General features: G+C 41.7%; 1 long non-coding RNA gene across 2 annotated transcripts in view; it reads right to left on the minus strand.

Moving 5' to 3' along the window:
• Positions 1–11928, minus strand: part of LOC126984217 (uncharacterized) — a 107654-nt gene that overhangs the window by 64999 nt on the left and 30727 nt on the right. The window contains exon 2 of one of the 2 annotated variants that reach the window (XR_007736494.1): positions 11470–11524. The exons of the other annotated variant lie outside the window; for it this stretch is intronic. This is a non-coding gene — a long non-coding RNA (uncharacterized LOC126984217). The remainder of the gene's footprint in view (positions 1–11469; positions 11525–11928) is intronic. 2 annotated transcript variants of the gene reach the window in all.

Consider the following 11928-nt stretch of genomic DNA (forward strand, 5'->3'; position numbering starts at 1 on the left):
TACCAAGGCGAAAGTAGTTCTCGACTTTCTATGGAAATTTGCTTTTGGGTGTGACGCCGAAGGTATCTGTGTTTGCTGACGTTGTAAGTCCGACCTGACGAAAGAGAAAAGAAAGGCAAGAAAAAGGGAAAGTGAGAGCCAGCGTGAAATTGAGAGCTTGTTCAGAATGTGTGTGTGTGTGTGTGTGTGTGTGTGTGTGTGTGTGTGTATCAGCGGCAGCAGCATAAGCGACAACAGCAGACTGCATCTTCCCATTGCAGGACAAGGGTCTCTCTGAAGCGTTGTTATTTGTGTCTTTTCTGCTACTCTAGTTTCCAGTTTTGATATAAACGCTTCATGAACTTGATGTCATCACGCGATCTGCGGAACGGCGTCCCCTTCGGTGTGTTGATGTTGGTTATTCCACTACTCGCACTCTTTTTCCACATCTGTTGTCCTCTCTCTCTCCTATTGATGTGTTGTGACTATTGACATTTCTCGATTTGAATTGGTTTTATTATGCCATCTACCATCTACCATGTTTTCTTACCATTTTACATTTTTTTTATTTTATCCATTATAGTGATACCAAATATTTATTCATCCCTCCCTCTTTGACCGCTTCTCAGTTTTTTTTCCATGCCCGTGTACCTGATACATATGTCACAACGGGGAGGACGCATTCATTGAAAAAACGTCAGTCAAGCACACCGGTAGAGCCCCACAATCGTGCGCAATAGAGCTTAGTGCTTCGTTGGTTTGATCTTTTGTTACTCTGTGATATCTGCTCTTCCTTCCTTCTGGGGTTGAGTGACGGACTGATACAGTTTACTACAACTCTTCAACGACCTTTATTATTTCGTTCGTGTTGTGCGCTTCATTTTCTTATGGCATACACCTGCTTGTTTCTAAACCAGATTTACAAATTTCCTCTTTTACACGATTTTTTTTTTTTTTTTTGTCTGGCTGATTATAATTTCATGCTTCTGGGCTCCTCCATAAAAAGTTTAGTGTTTGAAGAGAGATAACAGTAATTTTTTGTTTGTATTACGACAGTATTGCTACAAGTAAAGCTCAGAATTTTAGTGATTTTTTATATTTTCTTAATTGTCAACATTTTCTCCGTTGCTAGGGAATGCATATCTCTTCTGGGTGGTGACTGCGAACTCGGGCTTGTATTATGCAAGTCCATTAAGATTGTAATTGGCTTTCCTACCAAATTATGTTTCTCTCATCTTACGTTAATTTTAATTTCGCATCCATCCACTCTGTGATCGGTACAAATATTTACTTTACTAAAGTTTTTCATTTGTCATTATGCCCTGCCGGTCAGTGTAGTTACAGTCAATCTCATTTGTTACCCATGAAAGAGATTTTGAAGTCCATTTTCGCGCATCTTTTTTTTTTTTATCTATTAAGGATTGCTAGAGCATGATTTTCAGGTCTTCTGTGCTACACGTGTCCTCTTGTATTACGTGACTGTCTTGACTCCCTACCGCTGTTTCTACAGCGATTTTTCCCTACTTCACTATTAAAACATCTCATGAACACACTGAAATCTCTCATGGTTACACTGAAACGAGCAGGCATTATGTTCAAACTGAGTCAACATCTTCGTAAAACTTGTTAATATCCTTATCGCTAAAGCTAGATGTTGTGAGCTTACATTTAAATTATCTTTATATTGAGACTTTCATTGAATTTAAATGTAACTGATGCCATGCACTTATACACTTACACACTGAAGAATATTATATATTATATGTTATTATATATTATAAGTTATTATAAATTATTACATATTAAATATATTATAATTACATAGTTATATATTATATATTATATTATATCATGATTTTTATACACACACAAACACACACATTGTTGATTTTTTTGGAGGGATGGCATTGATGTACATAGAGCTCGTGACGGGATCAGTCATTAATTGTGTTTTTACCCGGGACGCGGCGCGCCTCGAAAACAATAGCTTGTTTGTCTGGCTGGCACGGGCGTACCTCGCGTTCCTGACGCATGACCGTGAAAATGGTGACGCACCCATTTCATGTACACAGTAAATTATTTGTTATCGTTTCATTAGATAATGAAGATAAATATATTCCTATATGCAGTAATACTATGATCATGACGGAAACATGATGCAAAAATTTGGATGTTTGGAGGTATTGTGACAGCCTCCTGCGTGTGGCGGGCACAATGGTTGTGAAGAGCGTCACATCCTTGGATGGCAGGCACGGTGCACAGCAATGATTCGTCTCTTTAGAGGGCGATAATAGTTATATAGCGCCCTGGGTCATTTTGTAAGGGTTTTCTCACTATGGGTGTAGGTACACCACTGGTCATCCTGACAAAAGAAAGAAAATGCACTAACGTTTTCGTTCCTTGAGCTTCCCGTGTTGACAGTGGCGATAATTGGTCTGATTCTTTGAGGCAGCTTTTGTCGTCCAGAATAAAGGGGCGCCTGCATCAACAGTGACCGCCGGGTGTGTGACAAGAAGCCTGTTACCTGCAGATTGTGTGTGTTCTTGGCAACAGTTTCTGAGCATGGGAATGGCAGCAGCGTGGTGTCCTGTTTGGCCATAATGAAGGTTATCTTGTGCCAGCCTCGCGTATAGCCTCCCTCGGCCCAGGCAGGCAGCAATGCGGCACTCACACTGCGGGGAGGGGCCAAGGCTGGGGAATGGGGCGAATATCGTCTGTCACAGTTTGAATTTGTGTGCATATTACCCATGAATAAATTTACTATGGCTGCAAAGGGAGGGAAAGTGCAGGCCACAGCACGACACGACAACAACAAAATAATTTGCCTTCCTCGGGCATTGGGAGAATCCTCTTGCGCGACCTTCAATGAGGAAAACCTTTTGAATAGCTTTGGAACTGCTTCCTCATCGTTATTGCAAGACAAGAAAAATATTGAAAAAAAGGAAAAGCTATGCTCGTGCACATTTTATAGCGGTTACACAAAACTGATTTATTGACCTAAAAAATATGACGCTTTTTTCACATTTTAGTATTAAAATAAACGGGACTAGGAGAGGCTTTCTCTTCGGTCCCTCTCTGCCCCCGCCCCCAAGCCGGGCGGGCCTGGCTGGCGGGCGTATAAGTTACCGTCAGGGATAACTTACGAAGCAAAATTATTTCTGAGGTAAAACTTTGCCTCCAAGATTTTACAGGTCACGGATCCATCCTTTATCTTCCTGTGCTTTTTAATTTTCTATTTTAGAATCAAAGTGTGGAGTTCGGGTAAGATATATAAAGATTTTTTTTTAGGCAAATTAAATTATGAAGAACTTCTCTTCCACACCCACGTATAGGACCTATCGCAGTCACTGGCGGCGGTGAGAAAGATAAGACAGTGACCTTGATGTTTGTTGTATTAGCTAAAGTCTGCACGACGCGTGGCGGAAAGCAGTCAGCAAAGTACAATGTTAGTCGCAGCGAAGCAGGTTGTGTACCAGTGAAACCTGCTTGGTAAAAGGACGTCTTGGGGAGGAAGACATCATTAGATTGACATATTTTCTGTTTTAATTTTACCCTGTGTATGTGTGCTGAGACTACTCGTGGGAGGACTGTGTAGCTCATCCGTACAATCCAGGGTGTGAGGGAGGTGAATGTAATGTTAAAATAATTATAGGAGAACTTACGAAAACCTGCCACATCTTATATACCACGGATAATTATTGTTGATCTCTTAAGAAGAGGGACGAAGGTTTTGACTGAGTGATGTGCTAAGCATGACAAATATTAAGACGACATGAAATGTTTGAAAGTGAAAGATGATCGTGAAGGGAACATGTCAATGTTTAACAGAGAGGAAAATATATTAAACAAAGTAAGTCCACTATGATTTCCTTTTTGCGAGACATAGTACTTTGTAATTAGAACCAGAGCATCATATTATAGTTTTCATGCCTCTTTAAGGTGTTAAGGTGTGCAGTCTGCCAAAAGAGAAATAGAAAACGATGCTGGGCTGATGCATCTGAACAGGGCTGATTGGAGTGCAACGTCTGATTATGGTATCGGCGAAGAGGGAGAGAGAGGGAGTCACAAGAATTAATGAAAGGCATTATTCATACATTTTGAATAGGAGGGAATTACATTGCCAGAAGGACTGCTGAGCACGCTTATGATTTAATTCAATGAGGAGGAAAGCTGCAGGGAGATGGCTTTAAGCGGCTAACACGATCGAATGAGCTTCAGGTTTTTATTCTTGCGCCTACACAGAGAGAACAGCAGGAAACTAACAAACACACATGTATGTACATAACTGTTGGAATGTTCGTAAATATATATCTTTGTCTCTGTTTGAGGACTCGCCAATATATATGTAAAATTTTGTAGTAATGGATTCTGAGTTTCCTAGGATCCAAGATTGTTTGAGGCAATAGATTTTGTCCTATAGCCTCCAGTGGTGTCTTGAGACCTTAGGTACGTATTACTTCCTGGCGATAAATTTCGAATGTATCCTCCAAGACAGTGGTTTCCAACTTTGTAGCAGTATATCTTAGAGTCTAAGATATACTGCTGCAAAGTATTCTCAACACGTCAGGAAGTTCAGGACACATTAGCCACGGTGAAAGACGTGAAGATGAGTCACCGCCCAGTACTGTAACCTCGTCGCCCGCTCGCTTTCCTTAATTCTAAATCTGTTTGTCCCTTAATGCGTCGCGTCTGTTTGTGGGGCAGCCAGCTGGATTGTTTATGTCTGCCCGTAAGCCTGATTATTGTTTGCCTCTTTCTCTGCCTGTGTCCGGGCCTCACACCATTACGGGCTGCCTCCCCTTCCCCTTCGGTCTGCAGCCACGCAATTATGGAGGTGTGGGACGCCCAAAGCCCTGCATTATTTTCTGCCTTGATGGATTCTCGGTTGTTATTCCGGGCTAATGACGGCGGGGAAGGGCACGATGGCCTAGCGGGGATGGGCACAAGAGTTGCGCCGCTATGTATTGGACACAGAATTTCAACTCTACCGAAGGCGTGGGGGCGCCTCCTCTTGTGTGGGATGAGATGGATGTCATTTGTGTCGGTTTCGCTTGATAAATTATAAGGACCACGGCAAATAGGGTCAATACAGAGACCTCTTTATCCTGAACGTCAACCTGATATTATTTGCGTATTCCTGATAAAATCTTTTGTGTGGTCGGCAGCGGCCCACACCTCCGCCCACACGATGATTCATTAATTGCACGGGTGATATTTTATAATTTTTACCGTTGCAGCAAACTCCTTTCCATGGGAGCACTAAACCCACGAGTCTTTTTTTTCTAATTTTTGAACCTCCAGGACAGATAAGTGTTACAAATCACATCTACAGCTTTATAAGAGTTATGTCAGTGCTGTGAACCAAGTGAAGGCTTGAGCAAAACATCAGGCGTAATCTGGATCATAACTCAAAGACATGAGGCCCAGCAGCGCTGCATCGACTTTTCCTGCCACCATTCAATATGTCTTGATCAATGCCTCAGTCTCCACAACGCAAGCTTTCCCTCTGTCTTTCTGAACACTGAGGCATTACATGGAGTGGCACTGCCTACTTCACCATTCTGTGATATATGAATGATATTTATTATTGTACATCAGAATGCAACAACACTTTTAACAAAATAGTAACATACCCAGGCGAAGGGTGTCTACTGGAGGGATTTTTCTGAGGCTTCTACACTTTATGTAGGGACACACGATGCTTTTACTATATCATGCAGAGGTCCGGCAGTTTTCATGCTTCTGTACCGGCGACAGGGTTGTTTTGATTTAAATTAAATTATTTAAATCATGTGATTTAAATCGATTTCAGTCAGAGTAAAAGTACCATGATTTAAATAAAAATTAAATATACTGTATATGTGTGTATATATATATATATATATATATATATATATATATATATATATATATATATATATATATATATATATATATATATATATATATATATATATATATATATATATATATATATATATATATATATATATATATATATATATATATATATATATATATATATTTATGTGGTGGTTATTTTGACTCGTCAGATCTGATTAAACTATCCTTGTTATTTTACTTATGATTTTGAAGTGAAGCCTCATTTTGGGTAATATACCAACACTAAACAATGGTTTCATTTGACATTGGCAAAGTATCTTTGAAGAAAATGCCCTCATAGAAGTGAAACAAACAATCAACGTAAACCAAAAAAACGATTAAAGTAAAAAAAAAAATCGACTTAAATCAAATAAATTGATTTTTTTTTATTATAAAAAATCATGATTTTTTCCAACCCTGGCCGGCGTGGACATGTTTTACGTACAGTGGTGGTTCATGTTTGTCGAGATGCTCCACTTGCTTGATGACAATAAAAATAGCCGCTGTTGGCGGGATTAAACGCGACACTTCACGATTATGAAAAGTGCAGCGACCACCCGGCCAGCACTGCTACGACCTCTTGCGTCGCCCTCTGCCGATTATTTTCAGTCTACCACCGCAGTGTGTTCGATAACTTTTGACCATCACGCAAGAGACTGCCAGTCATTTACAGATAACTACAGATGTTCCTCAATTTTGATTTCGACGACTTTTGTTGTTTCTAAGTTTGTCTAAACAAAGTCGTTAAACTCCGCACCACTGGTCGCTGCCGCAGTGAGAGACTCTCACAGCCCCGTCAGCCACAACAGCAGAAGATGAACACGCGTGGTTGTAAGTCACTGGCAGAATTAAGACTGATACTTATGAGCCATGCATCAATAGGGGAACCTGAGAAAAGGTGTGCCCTGCTCTGAACGGCTGAAGTAAAAAAATAATAATGATGGTGTAGGATCCGTCTGCAGCACTGAGAACTTACAATACTGTCGCCTGCGTGTGGGTGCACGGTCCTCAGTAACAGTTTTGCTCCCTCCACACCCGTACACGGAGGGTTGCACAGACACTTCCTCCTCACTTGTCAGCAAGGAGGTGCACAGCCACTCTTATTCCACCACAATCACTGCCTCAGCACGTTATGATGGCACGGCAATAAAACCTTTTAGTGTCGGGCCGCTACTATGGCTCTGGCTGGTGCGTGAGTGGCACGGCAAGGCAAAGGTAAAGTTTGGGGTATACGCTCTAACTACGCGCGGCCTCGGTGCTCATCTCTTTCGCATTAGCCCTTGAGCGTGTGGTGGGTAAGAGTTCAGTCAGAGTAAAAGTATCATGATTTAAATAAAAATGAAATATATATATACGGACACAGGGCAGGCGTGACGTCCGGGTTATTACAGTTTACCTTCTCCAACTCTCCCCAAGTACCCATTTATCGACCAGCTCGAAGGGAGAATGTACAGCTGAGTGGGCTGCGTGCCAACTGCTCGGTGCGGGACTCGAACCCAGACCCTCGGAATCGTAGCTAGGAGCGCTAACCACTGCACCACGGAGGTAAGGCATTGCTGCAATATTGTTAAAGGCAAAGAAATATAAGTATCCATAGGAGCTGCTCCTTATTACATGAATATTCTTAACATTCACCTTCATACACACACAGGTGTGTGTGTGTGTGTGTGTGTGTGTGTGTGTGTGTCCTTGGCACACTCCCCGGCGTGGCGTGCCGCTGAGACACTCGTCCCGCCACCCGCTCCTCCCCGGCAAAACTTGGCTGAGTGGAAACAAAAATTTAATAAGAGAAATTCAAAACGTTGATAAGCCCACTCTCTGCTGGATTCGAGAAATTAGAGATCGTCGAGAAAGCAAACTTTAAATTGACTAATTAATTCAAGAACTGGCTAAGAAATGGCCGAGGCTAACTTTTTGTTTAGGAGAAAAGGACTCGACCCTGCTGCTGCTGCTGCTGCTGCCCAGCCTGTTGCAATTAATTAAGGGAATTTTTAACTCAAACAGGTGGACAATTACATTGACAACTTAAATGGGCAGGATTTGCAACGAACTTGTACACTCATGTTTAAATACCAGAATTATCACCATCACCACCACCAGAACCAATAGCAACAACAACAATAACAACATCCAGGCAATTAATCAAACGTTCGCCGCAACAAAGAGAGAGCGAGGGAAGACAACAGCGTGAGTCTACACGAGGAGCGCGGCGGCCGAGGTGAAGGGAAGGGAGGCAGCACCAGTAATTAACCACGCGCTGCCGCCACCTCCCCCACACCATGGCTAGTGACTCTGGACCAGAGAACCCGCCACAGCCTTGCTCTGAAGCATAAATCATTCACCGACGACCGATCTAGAAAATGAAAGTTGCAAAGTCGACAAGTGAAGGTGTGTGCGATCAGGAAAAAACGAAGTGAAATAGAAAATATGATGACATGAACAGATAAGCAAACGAAAAAGTAGATAAATTACATAACAAAAAACTGGAGTCATAATTGTTGCGGAACTGACAGTGTATAGAAGATGATTAAAAGAAAATATGTTACGCGTCACAAACTCACATATAAAAGAAACACACGGCCACGCCAAGACCAACACACACACACACACACACACACACACACACACACACACACACACACACACACACACGATGGTCCAGCACGATTCACCTCCCGCCTGGGCCGCCTCCAATCATAGTGCAACAGCCTCCCCAACCACCATCACCCGGCTGTAGTAACCCTCCCCTCGTACCTCATCGACCCGGACTTCAGAGCTCTCTATGAAGCTAATACATGAGTGACCTTTCAATAACGCTCCACATGGCCTCCCGCTGTCAACGGTCACGACTCACAGACTGACTTGGGGATGACCTGGTTTTAGCGTCTCACCAACGTTCTGAGACTTTGTCGGGTCTTGGCGTCACTACACTGCACTCCATCTCGCCTCCACGCCAGTATTCTTCATTTTGTACCAGTAATGTATTTTTTTCTGTTAATTTTTGTAACCTGCAAATTTTCAAACCAAACGGACGCAAAGTTAAGTTGAACCAAATATTATTATTTCTTATCAGTTATTATTATTATTATTATTATTATTATTATTATTATTATTATTATTATTTTTATTATCATCATCATCATACGCCCGCGCACACACACACACACACACACACACACACACACACACACACACACACAATCCGTTCTCCCACACCCTGTCACCCCACACAATTACCCCTTACACACACACACACACACACACACACACACACACACACACGGCAACAAATTCCCCAGGGCCAATTACCAGCATGACGCGGCGCCAGACTTTCAGCGCGGAACGAGACAATACTTCTGATGTCCGAGGCGGCGGAATGATTAATCTCCACAGCTTCCTCTAATTTAGCGGCGTGAAGACCATGTGTCGCTTTTAATTAGCCTAGTTAGCAGGTGAGGCGCCAGGTGCTTCTGTATAATTAACCCTTTTTTTTCTACTCGCTTTCCTCCTCACCTATTGACACCTGCACCTCTGTTCTAACGCCATTGTTCGTATCGCTCTGTAATCTGTTCGTTATATTGCAGTCTTCCGTATTTCTCCTGCGTGATTTTTATATTTTGCTAACACTATCTCTTTATTTCTTGCTACCTGTCCTTCCTGTTCTAGTGGCATTCAATAGCTCTTAACATTCTGTAATCTGCAAATGGCCGTATCTTTCCTGCGTTATTTCCATTTTTTACCATCAATATCTCTTCAGTTCTTGCTTCCTGTCCTTCCTGTTCTAGTGGCACTCAATAGCTCTCAACGTTCTGTAATCTTCAAATGGCTTTATATTCCCCCGCCATCTTCTGTGTGGATATATTTTTTCTCTAAATCATCACCTCTTGCTGTCTGTTGCTTTTTGTTCGTTTGAGGGAGAAGCGATTAGCGGGCTATTTCAACTTTTTTATTTTATTTTGTTTTTTTGCTTTGCCACTGAGCTGCTTCCCTTGGCGCAAAAAACTCTTCCTCACTTGATATTCCCAAGCCTTTATTGCCTGTATTCTATCTCATCCTCTGTACTCCGTCGGCATCTCCTTCGTTTTGTATTTTTCTGTATTATTTTTAACATTTGTTTTTGCTTTGCCCCCGAGCTGCTTCCTTTGGCGCAAAAAACTCTTGCTCACTTGATATTCCCAAGCCTTTATTGCCTGTATTCTATTTCATCCTCTGTACTCCGTCGGCATCTCCTTCGTTTCGTATCTTCTTTGCCAGTCAGGATATTCCCTATGATTATCGAAAGCGCTGTATCCAATTCCTGTTTTCTATCTGATTTGTTTTCGTGGCCCGGGCTGGCACTAGCTGTCTGCCCTACATACGTGTCTTTCTCTGTTCCCTTAATTTTTCTTTTCAGTAAAGGAAGCAGCACAAGGACAATAAACTAAGAAATAAAAAAAGAAAGCCCACTAATCCCTGCGCCCGCAAAACCAAACCAAACATAATCATTCTTCTTCCTTGTAGTAGTAGCAGTAGTAGTAGTAGTAGTAGTAGTAATAGTAGTAGTAATAGTAGTAGTAGTAGTAGTAGTAGTAGTAGTAGTAGTAGTAGTAGTAGTAGTGGTAGTAGTAGTAGTAGTGGTAGTAGTAGTAGTAGTAGTAGTAGTAGTGGTGGTGCGTGAAAGGGAAAGGGGAAGGAGACTGTGAACCAGGAGTGACCAAGAAAGAGGTTGTTTTCGGTTGGTGCTTAATTCCCGATCATTATTTGTTGTTTTACGATATGATTATTAACGTAACCTTTGTTTTCTCCATGTTCATAATCATTCAGATCAACTTTCAGGGTCTCTTTGTGTAGTCCCTTGATCATTCTTGAAAAATTTCCTCAGAATCACTTAGTATAACTTTATCATCTGCTAATCTAAGGTTAAGTTATTCACCGTCTATCCTGACTCTTACGTCATCCTAATCTTATTTTTCAATACCGCTTTAAACAAGGCTTTAGTAGTTTTAGAGATGTGGTGTTACCTTGTCTAACGCCTTTCTTAATTAGAATTTTCTTACTCTTCTTGTCAAGTTTTAGTGCCGCCGTGCTGCCCCTGTATGTCTTCCAACACCTTTCCGCACGGTTCATCTACTCCTAAGTCACAGAATTCATGAGGTTTGGGAGAATGACATACACAGATAAGCGACCAATTAGTGTACCCCAGCAACCTAAGAGAAACACTTAAGTCATCACAAATCGAGTAAACGCAATACTAGCAATACTATCTAGCCAGCAGAACAAGCTGGGTTTCGGTTTCGTAGTGAATGCTCATCGACTGACCAGAGACACGTCATCAAACCATATTGTAAAAGATTCCGCCGAGTGCAATAAATCACTATGCTCTGCTTCCAGCGATTGTAAGATAAAAAAAAAAAAAAGATCCACTTAAAACTTCACCAGTCTTGTGGGCACGCCGGAGGCTCCTTTACCGCTTTTTAGTCTAACTCTTTCTTTCCTCCTTTTTTTTTCTCTGGTTCCTTGAAGTTTCTCGTTCTTTTGTTCCCTTTGAAGAACTCGTGACTTCCATTCAACATGACACTTAAACATTCCTTTGACCCATCACTATTATATCCCCGCTTCATGTCTTACCTTCAATTCTATAAACCGCCTTCCTTCCAATCTCCTCTAAGCTCCGTTCCCTTACCTGGAAGAAGAGAAAGAGCAACATTAGGCCGTGACACCGGACATAAATAGGTAACACTAGGGGATAATATTAAGAAAGGAAAGCGGGGAATACACAGCCTCCCGGGGAAAGAGAAAGTACATCATTAGGTTAAGCAAGACACGGGATGTACAAAGACAACAATGTGAGAGAAGACAGTGGCAGGAAGGAATAAGTAACACACACACACACACACAAAAAAAAATAATAATAAATAAATAAATAAAATATACAAAAAACAAATACATTCTCCGAGGTACTGCGGATCACATTTTTTTCTATGCATGTCAGTCCAAGTTCCTCGTCCATACATCATCAGAGTAACCAATGATCCGCTGGGGGTTTCATTTCCACTGGTTCAAGCATATCGTTCTCGCTATGTCTGT

This window comes from Eriocheir sinensis, chromosome 56 (assembly GCF_024679095.1).
Source record: "Eriocheir sinensis breed Jianghai 21 chromosome 56, ASM2467909v1, whole genome shotgun sequence".
Classification (NCBI taxonomy): Eukaryota; Metazoa; Arthropoda; class Malacostraca; order Decapoda; family Varunidae; genus Eriocheir; species Eriocheir sinensis.